Consider the following 14,582-nt stretch of genomic DNA (forward strand, 5'->3'; position numbering starts at 1 on the left):
GAACATATTAACCACAACTGCACAGAACTGTAAAAAAATAAACACAGGGAAAAAAACTAGAGTGATTGATACAAGTATCCTGAAAAGTATCCTTAAAGGAGTGATTTGCCCATCAGGGATATTTGGCAGTGTGCGGAGATATTCTGGGTTGTCACAACTAGGGCGAGGTCCTCTGGGCATCTAGCAAGCAGAGGCCAGGGATGCTGCTAAACATCCCACAATGCAAAGGACACTCCCACAACAAAGATTATTCTTCCCAAAATGAGTAGTACTGAGGTTAAGAAACTCTCACTAAACTCTCAATAGAATCAAACTGTCTCTGTGAGAGAACTCAAAGTTTCCTTCATATAGCATCTTTCTCTTATTTCATATGTGTATGTGCACACACACACACACACACACACACAACATAGGGCTCAAACTCATGACCCTGAGATCAAGAGTTGTATGCTCTACTGACCGAGGCAGCCAGGTGCCCCATATAGTTCAGATATTTTTAATGAATGTTATCTGATTTCCAAGCAACCGTAGATTATAGAAAGATCAGAGGAAAAGCAATCACTTTGACTTTAGCAAGGATTAAAAGCATTTAACAGGAATAAAATGCAAAAGGCAGACTGATGGACTTAGAAGCTCAGCATCCTGGAGACATTGGATGTAGGGGCAAACAGTCCTGGATAAGCTGATGGGCCTTGTAGGCTTCACTCTCAAAGGACAAGATAATTAATAGTCAAGGTGTGAGCCTAAGCTTTAGGAAAATATGAATCAGATGCAGTTACTCTGATTGCTATGGCAAAGAAATGTGAAACATATTTATTAAACAAAAGGTATTTACCTGTGAAATGGGTGCAGTGAAATTCCACTTTAGTGGAAAGGGTATAGTTCTTCTGAGGACTGCAGAACATTTCTCTCATTCCTCAAGAAACACTCCAGTGTCCTTAAACCCTCTAATTTAGGAATCTCTCTCCCTCTGCTTTTTGCTTTTAAGGAGGTGCATCTTTTTTTTTTTTTTTGGAATAGAGAGGACTGAAAATAAGCAGACTTCAGAGTCACAAAGAAATATGACATCAAAGGGTCCATGCCCATTTTCCCCTTCCCTGTGCCCACCCAGCTCCCTTTGGCCAGGCCTTGTGATTTTTAATTTTGATAAAATTAATTGACTGTAACTGTGAGGGTTTATTTCTGGACTCTCAATTCTATTCCATTGATGTATATGTCTGACCTTATGCCAGTACTACATTGTCTTGATTACTATAGTTTTTTTTAAGGATTTTATTTATTCATTCATGAGACACACACAGAGAGAGAGAGAGAGAGAGAGAGAGAGAGAGAGAGAGGTGGAGACACAAGAAAAGTGAGAAGCAGGCTCCATGCAGGGAGCCTGATGTGGGACTCGATCCTGGGACCCCAGGATCACGCCCTGGGCTAAAAGCAGGCACTAAACTGCTGAGCCACCCAGGGATCTCCTACTATAGTTTTTTTTTTTAAGATTTATTCATGAGAGACACACAGAGAGGGGGGAGAGATATAAGCAGAGGGAGAAGCAGGCTCCCTGAAAGGAGTCTGATGCAGGACTGGATCCCAGGACCCTGGGATCATGACCTGAGCCGAAGGCAGATGCTCAACCACTGAGCCACCCAGGCATCCCTTGGTTACTATAATATTGTAGCAAGTTTTGAAACTGGAAAAGTGGATCCTCCAACTTATTTTTTGAAATTGTTTTGGCTATGCTGTGTCCTTCAAATTTCTATATGAATTTTAGGATCAATTTCTGCAAAGTTGACAGCTGAAATTTTGGTAGGGAATGCACTAAATCTACAGGCTAATTTGGGGTGCACTGCCAGAATAACAATATTAAGTCTTCCTATTCATGAACATGGGATATCTTTACATTTATTTATCAGTTTGACAGTTTCCAAGTATTCCACACTATAGACGTTACATAGTTTACTTAACCGGTCTCATTTAATAGACTTTTGTGTGTTTCCATTTTTTTTTGCAGTTACAAATAATTCTACAATAAATATGTGTGAATATGTCTCTGAGTGCACATGTGGGGGTTAAATCCCTAAAAGCAATAATGCTGAATAGAGGGTATGCATATTTGAAATGTGAATGCCAAGTTGTTTTAAAATTTTTCCAATTTACACTCCCAGTTGCTGTATTTGGGGGAACTTATTTCCCATACAGCCATGAACATTAAATATGCCAGTTTTTTTTTTTAAAGATTTAATTTATTTTTTCATGGGAGACACAGAGAAAGAGGCAGAGACACAGGCAGAGGGGGAAGCAGGCCCCATGCAGAAAGCCCGATGTGATACTCGATCCAGGGACTCCAGGATCACACCCTGAGCCAAAGGCAGACACTCAACCATTGAGCTACCCAGGTTTCCCATTTTGTTTGTTTTTCAAAATATTTTTATTTATTTATTTAAGAGAGAGAGTGAGGGTGTGTATGAGCAGGGGGTCCGGGCAGAGGGAGAGGGAGAGAGAATCTCAAGCAGACTCTTCATTGAATGTGCAGATTGACGCGGGTTTCGATCTCATGACTCTGAGATCATGAGCCAAAGTCAAGAGTTGGACACTTAACCAACTGAGCCACCCAGGCACCCTGAATATGCCAGTTTAAAAGATGTTTTGCCAGGGGTGCCTGGCTGGCTCTGTCAGAAGAGTGCGCAACTCTTGATCTCAAGGTGGTGAGTTTGAGCACCATGTTGGGTGTAGAGATTACTTAAATAAATAAATTTGTAAATAAACTTACAAATAAATAAAGGAAGGAAAGAAAGAAAGAAAGAAGGAAGTTAGTTTTGCCAATCTAATGACAAGAGACATGCTAGATTGTTTTATCTGTGTTTCCTTGATCTCTAAGGAAGCTGAGCACTCTTTTCATATGCTTATTATGCATATGTATTTCTTTTGTGAATTGCCTATTCTTATTTTCATGAGGGTTCTCCAGAGAAACAGAACCAATTGAAGTATATGCAGAAAGAAATTTATTAAAAGGAATTGGCTCATGTGATTTTGGAAGCTAACAAGTCCAAAATCTACAGTGTGGGCCCGCAGGCTGGAGACTCAAAAGGGCCAATGGTGCAGATGAAGTTCAAAGGCAGTCACTGGAGAATTTCTCCTTGATTGGAAAGGCCAGTTTTTTTAATGTTAAATTCAGGCTTTCAACTGACTGGATGAGGCCTGCCCACATTAGGAGGGCAACTTGCTTTAGCCAAAATTTATTGATTCAAATGTAAATTTCATCCACAAACACCCACCAAGTTACACATAAAACTAACACATTATTTTTTGTTTATTTTTCTTCAACAGTTTTCTTTTTCTTGTTGAACTGTGGGAACTCTTTGTATATTCTGGATATTATATATATTGCAAATATTTCCTCTGAATCAATCATTTCTCTTTTATCATTGTTTGTGGTTTCTTTTGTAATCAGAAATTGTGTTGCTGTTATGCCATCTGAAATCTAGTGATCAATCTTTTCTTTTATGGTTTCTGCCTTTCCCCCCTCCTCTGGCTTAAGAAGTTAAAAATATGTTCTTCTATAAATATGGTCTGTTTCTATTCCTACTACAGCCCCAGCTGGATGACCTCAGATGCCAATACTGAGGCACCAAAAGTACCGAAAGGTTTCACTGAGAAGCCTGGCATAGAGAGGCCCTCTGGATGTGTCTTCCTGGCTGAGAGATGCCTCCAGGTCAGCCCCAGGGCTGCTTTCAGAAGTAGTGGTCTGGGTAAAGGATAGGGCAGCTTCCTTCTCCCTCCTTCCTTCCACTTCTCTCAGCCTCTCCCCGGTTCTTCCAATTGCCCCATCAGGGTTTTCTTCATTCAGAGTTACCGTTCTCACCCCCATGGAAAGAGCCACAGGGGCCTTTCCCCCCAAGATCCTGAGTTGTCAGCTCAAACATAAGATGTCCATTTAAATTTTAATCAGACCAGAAATGGATTTTGTTTAGGGAAAGTATGTCTCATGCACTATTTGAGACATATTTACACTTAAGTATTCATTGTATATCTGAAATTCACATTTAACTGAGCATCTTGCATTTTTATCTGCTAAATCTGAAAGCCCTAAGGACTAAGGTTGGAGTGAGGGCACAGAAACAGCCTCTTCTCACTCACACCTACTCCTTCCCCTTCCTGCCTGAGTCACCTTGGAGTGAGCAATCGTCGGCGCTTGCCCTCATCATCAGGCACCTGACTGGTGAGGCTATGGGGCTGTGCTGGGTCCTCCAAGCTGTCTGGGTGGTGTGGGGGAGGGGATTTGGGACTGGGCTAGTAACCTGGCCAGAGGCTGTGGGAGGATATTTGGCAACAGAGGTACTAGATGAAATCAGGAGACCCAGGTTCCTGTCCCAGCATAGGCTGCGAACTTGCCCAGTGCTGCTGGGCAGGCCACTTTCCTTGTTGTTGTGTTTTAGTCAATTACTATTTTTTAAAAAGTAATCTCTACGCCCAACATGGGACTTGAACTCATGACCCTGAGATCAAGATCGCATGTTCCACTGATTGAGCCAGCCAGGAGCCTCAAATCAACTATTATTTTAAACAAAAATAACATGTAAATAAATGTTAATCAAATTATAACACAAAGCATCACTCTTGTCCTTTCTTCCTATCCTAGACACCCACTTTCAAACCCTTTCAAATTTCTTCTGTGAGTTTCCCTCGCATTTCTGAATCAGAGTGCATTTTGGAATTCTCACTTTGTCTCTGGGCTCAGCGTATTCATCTGAGCAGTGAGTGAGCACCACTCTGCTCCCCATCCACTGGGTAATTCTGAGTCTACAGTGAGTGGTGGCAACTCCACTGGCCCTGGGGAGAATGATGCTGGGCAGTACCCTTAAATCCAGCTGTGGGGTGCTTGCAGGATGGGAGGGAGAAGATGAGAGGGATGAATGGAGGATGAGAAGGCAGGTGGAGGAAGCAGATTATTTGGCTCTGCAGAGGCCCTGGCTGGAGAGGCCTCTGGGGATCTGCTAGCCCACGTTCTCAGCCCCAGCTGTCTATCCGTTGGAATCACTTGGGGGAACTTTTGCAGCTGCAGATGGCTGAGGTCTGAGAACCTCTCACCTCACTCACGCCTCTTTTTATGGAATGAGGAACCCAGTACTCAGCGAAGAAACTATTCTCCAGCCGCTCTTCCTCTTGCGAGCTGCATGACTCAATGTAAGCTCTGCAGCAGCATCCTGGTCTGGACATCGCAGACTTTGAGATTGAAGCAGTTCCCTGCACGGAGTGAAGTAATGCCTGCAGGCCCTCGGCACAGAACCTGAACCAGGTGCATGCTCCATTAACAAAGCTGCCCCCATCTTGGTGATTCTTCCCCTTAGACCCTCCTAGCAATTCCCCAACTTTAGTTAGGAGACTGCCCCCCCTTGCCCCTCAGCCCACCTCACTCTCTCCTCCCTAGCCCTGGGCCCCAGGTCTCTCCTTCCAGAAACTCCCCTGGATCCCCACTGGGGCTGCATTCCCCATCCCATCCTACTGGCCCACTGTCCAGAACTCTGTCCCCCTGGGGCAATATGCACCTGGGCCTGACTCCTGTGCTGGGGGGAGAGGCTGAGATGGAAAACCATCCAGTTCTCTCAGCCAGACAAGGGCCGAGGTCGCAGAAGAATCAGTCCCTCTGAGATGGGGTCGGGGTGGCAGTGAGACAGGATAGGAGGGGCTGACTCCTCTTCTCCCATTCAGATGTGGAGTCAACATCTGCCTCCTATAGGAGAGCGGGGCACATTTCTGAATTAAAGTGTCAGCTTCTCATATTTTGAGAGCAGTGGGATGATCTGGAGATGAACTTCTGGGTGAGGGCAGGGACTTATGCCAGCGAGTCTCCAGGAAGGCAGAGTGGCCTCTGGGACAGGCAGGTGGCGGGTGCCAGGGTATAGGAGTCAGCTCTTTCCTGGAAACCTGGACAATGGGCTGAGATCTGAGCAGCGGCAGGACCTTGTCATCACCTGCTGATCTCAAATTCCAGTTCTGACTCGTACCTGCTGGGTGACTTTGGCTTGTTTCTTTGAGCCTAAATGTGATAGAGTAACTGTAATCACCTACTGGGGAGTTCAGGAGGATAGAATGCAATAACATCTATGTAAAGTCTCTCTCTTTCTCTCTCTCCCTCTCTCTCTCTCTCTCTCTCTCTCTCTCACACACACACACACACACACACACACATACACACACAGTCCTTCCTCAATAAACTCTCATTTCCTTCTCCATCACACTTATGTTTGAAAGAACTTTTAGGACACCTGGGTGGCTCAGTTGGTTAAGCAGCTGCCTTTGGCTTAGGTTGTGATCTCTCGGTCCCAGGGTGGAGCCCTGCATTGGGTTCCCTACTCAGTGGGGAGTCTGCTTCTCCTTCTCCCCCCACCATGCTCTCTCTCTCTCAAATAAATAAATAAATAAATAAAATCTATTTAAAAAGAGTTTTGACAACCAAACTGCATTTATTCAGGACCAAGGCATTCATTTTCCTATTCAAATTTACAAAATCCGTTATATAAAATCTGATTCCACTGGGGTGAAAAAAGGAATCCAGCCAAACCCAAGACAGGGGCACAGGTCCTCCGAACCCTTCCCAGCTTTTCTAGGGGGCAGGTCCTGGGCCCACAGGTCAGGATACCCTGTTCCTGCTCTGGGAGTGGGGTGCCCCCTGAGCTGCGAGGCCTGGGAAAAGCTGGGACCTGTTGGTGGTCTGGCCAGTGTCACAACTCCCTATGGGTACCTGGAGTACGCTTCCCACCCTGTGCCTTTTCTGAACTTGAGAATCTCCTGGGGGCAGCTATGCCTACTGGTTGGTGCACAGCAGGGGGACTCCAGGAATTGAAGCCTGGCTTCTGTCAAGGGCAGCAAGTGGACAGGTTGACTGTGGAAATGGAAGGAGTGTTTGGGTTGTTGACTCATTGATCATTAGAGCTGGGAGGATAATGAGCTTAGAGACCTGGGGGCAGAGTGGAAAGAAGAATTAAGACAGTGTTTTGAATGCCTACTCTGTACTAGCTCAGTGAGTTCTTTTCTTTCTCTTTTTTAAAAAGATTTTATTTATTTATTTGAGAGAGAGCACTCACAAAAGTGGGGATGGGGAGGGGCAGAGGGAGAGAGAGAGAAGCAGACTCTTTACTGAGTAGGGAGCTTGACATGCAATGCCTGGGTTTGGATCCCAAGATCCCGAGCTCATGACCTGAGCCAAAGGCTCAACCAACTGAGCCACCTAGACATCCCTCACTGAGTTCTTCTAACAACACTGCAGGGTAGTGTCTCCAGCTCACAGAGCTTTGAGACACTAAGGGCCTTGTCCAGGGTTACCTGGCTCTGAAGTGGTGGAGTCAGTACTGAGTCCAAGTCATTCAGATCCCACATCAGGCTCCACTGGATGTGCTGACACCAGCTCAGCCCAGCCCTTCCACCCCTCTGAGTGCTCCTGTCCCTTCTCCAGGCAGACCCTGTAGGGGCCAAGAAATATTTGCTTCAAGGTACTTGGACAAGTCACTTAGCTCCTCCAAGATTCAGTTTCCTCCTCCGTAAAATGGGCACACAATAACCCCCATGTGCCCCTTACACAGTCATGTGAGGTTCAAATGAATGATGGAAGCCAAGAGGCCTTGTAAACTGGCACATTCTTCTTAGGACATCAAAGGGGTTCCTCTTGTTAATCTGATGATCTATCTCTGAAGTGCCAGGCCAGGGTCTAGGTAAGAAAAACAGACAGCTCAAAGAGGTGAAGTCACAGTCACCTCCAGGAGCCTAGGGGGAGAAGAGTGGCAAGGAAAGCGGAAGGGGTGGATGGAAGCACCCCCTCCCTGGCCCCAGCACCCTTTCCTGGTCACACATCCCATTTACACATCTCATCTGTCTTAACCACTCAAGAGTCCTGAAGGGAAGCAAGGTCAGGAATAGTCTATTATAAAGATGAAGAAAGGGGATCCCTGGGTAACTCAGCGGTTGAGCATCTGCCCTCAGTCCATGGCGTGATCCTGGAGTTCTGGGATCAAGTCCCACGTCAGGCTCCCTGCATGGAGCCTGATTCTCCCTCTGCCTGTGTCTCTGCCTCTCTCTTTCTGTGTCTCTCATGACTAAATAAATAAAATCTTAAAAAAAAAAAAAAAAGATGAAGAAACAGAGGCCCAGGGATCCCTGGGTGGCTCAGTGGTTTAGCACCTGCCTTCAGCCCAGAGCATGATCCTGTAGTCCTGGGATCGAGTCCCACATTAGGCTCTCTGCATGGAGCCTACTTCTCCCTCTGCCTGTTTCTCTCTCATGAATGAATAAGTAAAATCTTAAAAAAAAAAAAAAGAAAGAAAGAAAGAAAGAAAGAAAGAAAGAAAGAAAGAAAGAAAGAAGCAGAAAAGCCATAAATTCCTCCAATAAGGTAGCAGAGAAATCTGGACTCAAGTGCACTTTGGGGGACTTTGACTCAATCTTTTATGCTATGGTGGTTGCTGGTGTACTTGATTTCAGTTTTTTAAGGAAGTGGGTCCTAGAGGGATGCCTGGGTGGCTCAAGTGGTTGAGCATCTGCCTTCCACTCAGGGTGTGGTCTCAGAGTCCCGGGATCAAGTCCTGCATGGGGCTCTCCGTGAGGAAACTGCTTCTCCCTCTGCCTATGTCTCTGCCTCTCTCTGTGTGTCTCTCATAAATAAATAAAAATCTTAAAAAAAAAAAAAAAGTGGGTCCTAGGGCACCTAGTTGGTTCAGTTGGTTAAGCATCTGCCTTTGGCTCAGGTTCTGATCTCAAGGTCCTGTGTGAGTCTGCTTCTTCCTCTCCCTCTGTCCCTCCTCCCGCTCGTGCAGGTGTGCACTTGCGCACTCTCTCTCTCTGTCTGAAATAAATAAATAAATGAACTCTTTAAAAAATTGAAAAGTGGGTCCTGCTAATGTTTTATCAAAGCTTCACATTGTGCTAGGTTCTGTACAAGGTTCTCCTTTAATCTTTAACATAACCATGCTAGGTAGGTACAGTTATGAACCCTGCCTTACAATGAAGGAAGAAAGGCCCAGAGATTAACCAACTTTACTGGCCCTGTAGTTGGGCAAAGGTGAAGTCAGGAATTGAATCCAGGTATGCCCTGGAGCCTGTATTTGTGCCCATCACAATACTCCTTCCTTGGAAGTTTCTAGGAAATCCTTTCCCCCTCACCTGGGCACTTCCTTTTCTTTTTTTTTTTTTTTTTAAGATTTTATTCATTTATTCCTGAGAGACACATTGAGAGAGAGAGAGGCAGAGGGAGAAGCAGGCTCCATGCAAAGAGCCCGAGGTGGGACTTGATCTCGGGACTCCAGGGTCACGCCCTGGGCAGAAGGCAGGCACCAAACCTCTGAGCCACCCAGGGATCCCAGCGCACTTCCTTTTGGCAGAGCCTGCCCCACCCTCCCGTGGCCCCTCACATGGGGGTCAGTCTCCATCAGTGCTCCTAACCCCCTGGTTCTCCCTGACCCCCTAGTTCTCCCGGTCTCTGGGCTGGCTCAGGCCCCCTCTGTCACATTACCTGTCTTATTGCCCTCAGGATTCCCGCGCGGTCTGCAATTGGCTTATTTATTCCTCTGTTTGCAATCTCCTGCACCAGAAAGTGTGAGCAGGGGCCTTACGTGACTTGTTCTCTGCTGTATCAACACTATTGTGCCTACAACACTATTTGGCACAAAACAAATATTCAAAAATAGCTAAAAAGAAAAAAAACAGAGAAAAACACTCAAATAAAAAAAAGGAGATGCCTGCCAGCCAGACCTTTGGTACAGGCCCCACTTCCTCACTGGAACAGCTCCTCCTCCATTTGGGCCACAGCAACCAGCCCTCAGCTCCAGTGTGCTCACTTTGGTCCAGGGGCCCAAGTTCTCCAGATAGCACTGAGAAGTAGAACTTGCAGCCTCCAGGAGGCCATGTCACTACTAGGGGACTGGATCCTATGTACTTGGTGAGATCACAGTCCCTTCTGAGGTTCTCAGTAGAATCTGACCCAAAGTCAGCAGTTGGTAACATATGTTTTGTACTCTAACAGATTTTTAGAATTGAAATTCAAAGATAATATAATTTTCCTATGCACAGTGTTTTTAGAAATGTATAGAGAGGAAAAATAAAAGGAAAGTGAGTTTATAATAAAATAATATGCATTTCTGCATGTGAAAGCTGAGGCTTGAGTCCACGAGGGAACAGAAGCTTGCAAACGCGTATGATTCACTGGCAATGGAGAACCGTGAATGTCAACTTGGTGCTGGAGTGTCCGGTTAGCAGCTCAGCTCACGTGGGCCAGGGGGCGGCCATGGAGAAAAGATTTTCTGAAATAGTGAATTATTCTTGATAAAATTCTTTTTTTTTTAAATTTTTATTTATTTATGATAGTCACAGAGAGAGACAGAAAGAGAGGCAGAGACATAGGCAGAGGGAGAAGCAGGCTCCATGCACCGGGAGCCTGATGTGGGATTCGATCCCGGGTCTCTAGGATCGTGCCCTGGGCCAAAGGCAAGCGCCAAACCACTGCGCCACCCAGGGATCCCCCTCGATAAAATTCTAATAGAGACAAAGTCAAATCTTCTGTAGGACTGCATGGTAGATTTATTCCTGGAAAATTCAATATATTTTAAAAGCATTAAAAAAAAAAAAAAAGATGTGGGTGGAATAGAGCTAGCCTCCAGGTCAGATCATTATGAACACGTTTCTAATGTATGTGGTTGGCCAGAGAGACAAAGGAAAACTGAGTGGCGTACTGGACAATTTTTTGTTCAGGGTGTCCTACACTTTAAAGGATATTTAGCATCCCTGGCCTGCCATCTATCACAGGCCAGGGGCCCCAATCTTATGACTACTAACAGCTCATAAATTTACAAGACGTCCCCTAGGGGGCGGTAGAGCTACGGTCGAAATCAACTAGCCAGCCCCAGAGCCCTGCTTTTTAATTTAACTCTATCTTTGAGATTGTTTAACATCATAATGTGGAGCTCTGAGTCTCTTTCCAGATTAGTGGTATTCGTCATGTGGAGGTACTGTCACTCAGTTCCCTGTCGATGCCATTCCACTGTTACAAACAAGGCTACAGCGACTGCACAGTTGGGGTGGTGTTTCCTGCCGCTGAATGCCCCTTAGCAGAGGAGTTCTTAGAAGTCCCCTGGCTGGGTCACCAGGTTTGGGCATTTGGAATTTTCTTTTCTTTTCTTTTCTTTTTTTTTTTTTTTTTAAGATTTTATTTATTCATGAGAGACACACAGAAAGCAGCAGAGACATAGGCAGAGGAAGAACCAGGCTCCCTGTGAGGAGCCTGATGTGGGATTCCATCCCAGGACCCTGGATCATGCCCTGAGCCAAAGGCAGATGCTCAATCACTGAGCCACCCAAGTGCCCTGGAATTTTCATAGTTAGAGCCAAATCTGCCTTCCCCAGAAGTAGATTAATTCACATTTCTCCAGCAGAGCAGGAAGGAGTCTGTCCCCAGAGCTCTGGGAGTCAGGCTGGGGGAAGGGGAAGGGGTGGAGGGAGAGAATTCTGGAAGGTCTTTTTTTTTTTTTTAAGATTTTATTTATTTATTCATGAGAGACACAGAGGGAAAAGCAGGCTCCATGCAGGAAGCCTGACATGGGACTCAATCCTGGATCTCCAGGATCACGCCCTAGGCTGAAGGTGGTGCTAAACCGCTGAGCCACCAGGGGTGCCCCAACTCTGGAAGGTCTTAGAGAGGACCCTTACCCTCTGGGGGCCACCTCCTCAGACCATACCCAGGATCCCCTCAATGAAGTCTTGGGTGTCCAGAAGCTCCCCAACCCACCCTCTCAGGCCATGGGTGTGGCCGGGCATGGGGATGGAGGGGTGGTGAGTAGAGACATCCTTTCCCAGGTGGGTTGATCCTAGTTATTACAGATACCTTTTTAATCCTGAAAAAAAGAAAGCTTTGTTGCTTTTTGATTCTTTAAGTATTTCAGAGAGAGAAATCCCTTTCCCCACCGACTTGTTTTGAAAACTAAAAACATCAGAAAAATTGCAAGAATGGTACAATGAGCCCCCATATACCCCTCACCTTGATTCACTCATTGTTCACATGTTGCTACGTTGGCTTTATCTCTCTTTATTTTTGCGGAACCATTTGAGACTAAGTTACAGGCATTCAACCCTAAACACTGCAGTGTGCATTTCCGAGGAACAAGGACATTCTCCTGCAAAACCAGTCTGGTTATCGCGCTCAAGAAATTCAACATTGATGAAGCAGTATCTACTGTACAGGCCTCACTCAGTTTTCTCCAATAGGCCCAGTACAGTTTTCTGTATCTCACCCACCCCTCCCTGCCCTCGAGCTCCAATCAAAACTCTGACTTGACATTTAGCTCTGGGCCTGGAGTTTGGGTTTCTCTCCTTCCAGCTAGGGGGGTCTGCAGCTGGGGGCCTGGCCTCCAGGAAGGCAGCTTTAGGTGGGGACTTCACTGGCCGTGAACTCGCAGGTGCTGGGGGGTCCATGGAAAGGAGCTAAGCACTATTCAGGCCCTACACATGTCTTCCTAGGTTCTGGGGGTTCAAGCTGCGGAGGGGTTGGGAGGGGACACTGTCCTGCCACTGGGCTTGCTGGGGAAGAATTCAGTCTCACAATAAACTACCTTCTATTTATGTTCTTCCCCCGGCGCCAGGCAAGGACTTGTCCATCAGTCCCCACAGCTCCTGGGACTGGTATCGTTCGCTCCTCTTTTACAATTGAAAGGAGTTTCTGCTTTTCCATCTGATGAGGAGGCTAGTGAGGGCCACATGGGGCCACATGGTGTCTCTGGAAGGACCACTGAGTGCTTGCAGTCAGTGTGAACCATGGCTAAGTGCCACTTTCTCCACATGTCTCTGAGCTTGTTCCTCTGAGCAGGTAAGTCTAGCCAGGGCTCCAGAGCTTCATCGGTATCTCAAGGCTCCTGCTCCCCTCTGCAATTGCCAGGACTAACCTTGGGAGATGTGTCCACCAGCTCCAGGGGTGCCTCGTAGCTCACAGATAACCTCTCCCACCTGCCCAGACTGCTGCCATGGGACTGGGCTTTGGTCACACCAATGATGCCTCAAAGCATTTTCCTGTGGTGGAAGGCAGGGACTGTGAGTTGATCACCTCTGAGGTCCTGACAGGGGCCACAGAACCATTTGATGACTCTTCACATGGCTTTCACAGATGTGTGTTTAGCTAGGAGTCTGCAAGTCAGGCGGGATGAGTGACATCGTCCTTATTTTCAGATAAGGAAACAGGTGCAGTGACAAATCTCAAAGACATCCTTATTGCAAGAAGAACACCAGAAATGGAATGTAAGCCCCTTATTCTACTGTGGGGGAAACTGAGGCTCAGAAGTCACCAGGTTTTGTTTCCGACCACTTATTTGCAGCTGTATGATTTTGGTTCTGGGCGGGAAGGGGTGTAAGGAATTATTACTTATCTGTGCCTGCATTTGGAGTCAGAGGTAGGACCAGAATCCGGTTGCTCTAAAGGCCTTTTCCATAACTTTCCAAGGTGGTGGTGGCGGTGGCGGTGAATCAATAATAAAGATGATGACAATAATAATAATAGTCACCGAGTGTTTGCCACATGATAGACAAGGGTCTAAACACTTTACAGCTATTAGCTCATTAAATCCGCACATATTGCCTGTGAAGTGGGTGCATTATTTTCCCCATCAGCTCATTTCATAAAGTGGTGGAACTCGGGCTTACAGGCATTAAGATATTTGCTAGAGGTGGCGCGGCTCCCGCAGGAAACAGCCGGGATCCATTGGAGCCAGGTCCCTGCCTCCCAAGGGCTCTGATCTTGAGACAAGCCCCACAGGCTATATTTCTTGGGGTTCTCGAGGCCTGAGGCCAGAGCACATAAAACCTTCAGAGGTGAGCAGGTCACCGCAGGGAGCAGAGAACACAAGTTGAGAATGGGTTGGGGGTAGGGGGTGGTGGGACTCAGGCAGTTGGGGGTTTGAATCCTGGCTCTTTCATTCGAGTGACCTTGGTGCCATCTGACCTCTTCGGCCTCCATTTTCTCATTCGTAAAACGCAGGTTGCACGGGAGAGATCTTGGTTCCATGACACGCGGGGAGTCATCGTTCGCGAGGCCCTCAGTTTCCTCCTCGGTAAAATGGGGAGAGTCATCTCTTGGCTGTGGATTATGAACCTGTTCGGGTAAACCGTAACTTTGAGGCTGTGAAAAACCGTAATAGAAGCTGGGTTCTCGCCTGAACATACAGTTTATAAAAGGATTTTTCGTCATTTCAGACCTCCACTGGCTGGGGAAGGGATGCAAGGGGCGCCTCCCCCCTGCGCTTTCCCAGCGGCCACTAACCCCCCGCGTTACAGTTCGCACTCTCCCGCCGCTGAACTAGGGCTTGCGAGCCTCCCGGAGCCGCACAACCGGTTTCAGGGAAAGCTGATGGTTGGCCCCTCGGAATCCACGTGCTAGCCTCCCGGGCGCCGAATGGCTGGGCGGCTGGAGCCCGAGAAGCTGGTGACGTCCAAGTCACGGTCGGCCCCTCTTAAAGGCGCAGGTTCGCACCCCGCGTTCGCTTTTCTGTGTTCGGACAAATAATGACGACCGCGCCAAAGTGTTAAAGGCGAGGCAAGTGGTGGGGTCTCAGGTGCAGAGCTTG

The sequence above is a fragment of the Vulpes lagopus genome, chromosome 12 (genome assembly GCF_018345385.1).
Source record: "Vulpes lagopus strain Blue_001 chromosome 12, ASM1834538v1, whole genome shotgun sequence".
Classification (NCBI taxonomy): Eukaryota; Metazoa; Chordata; class Mammalia; order Carnivora; family Canidae; genus Vulpes; species Vulpes lagopus.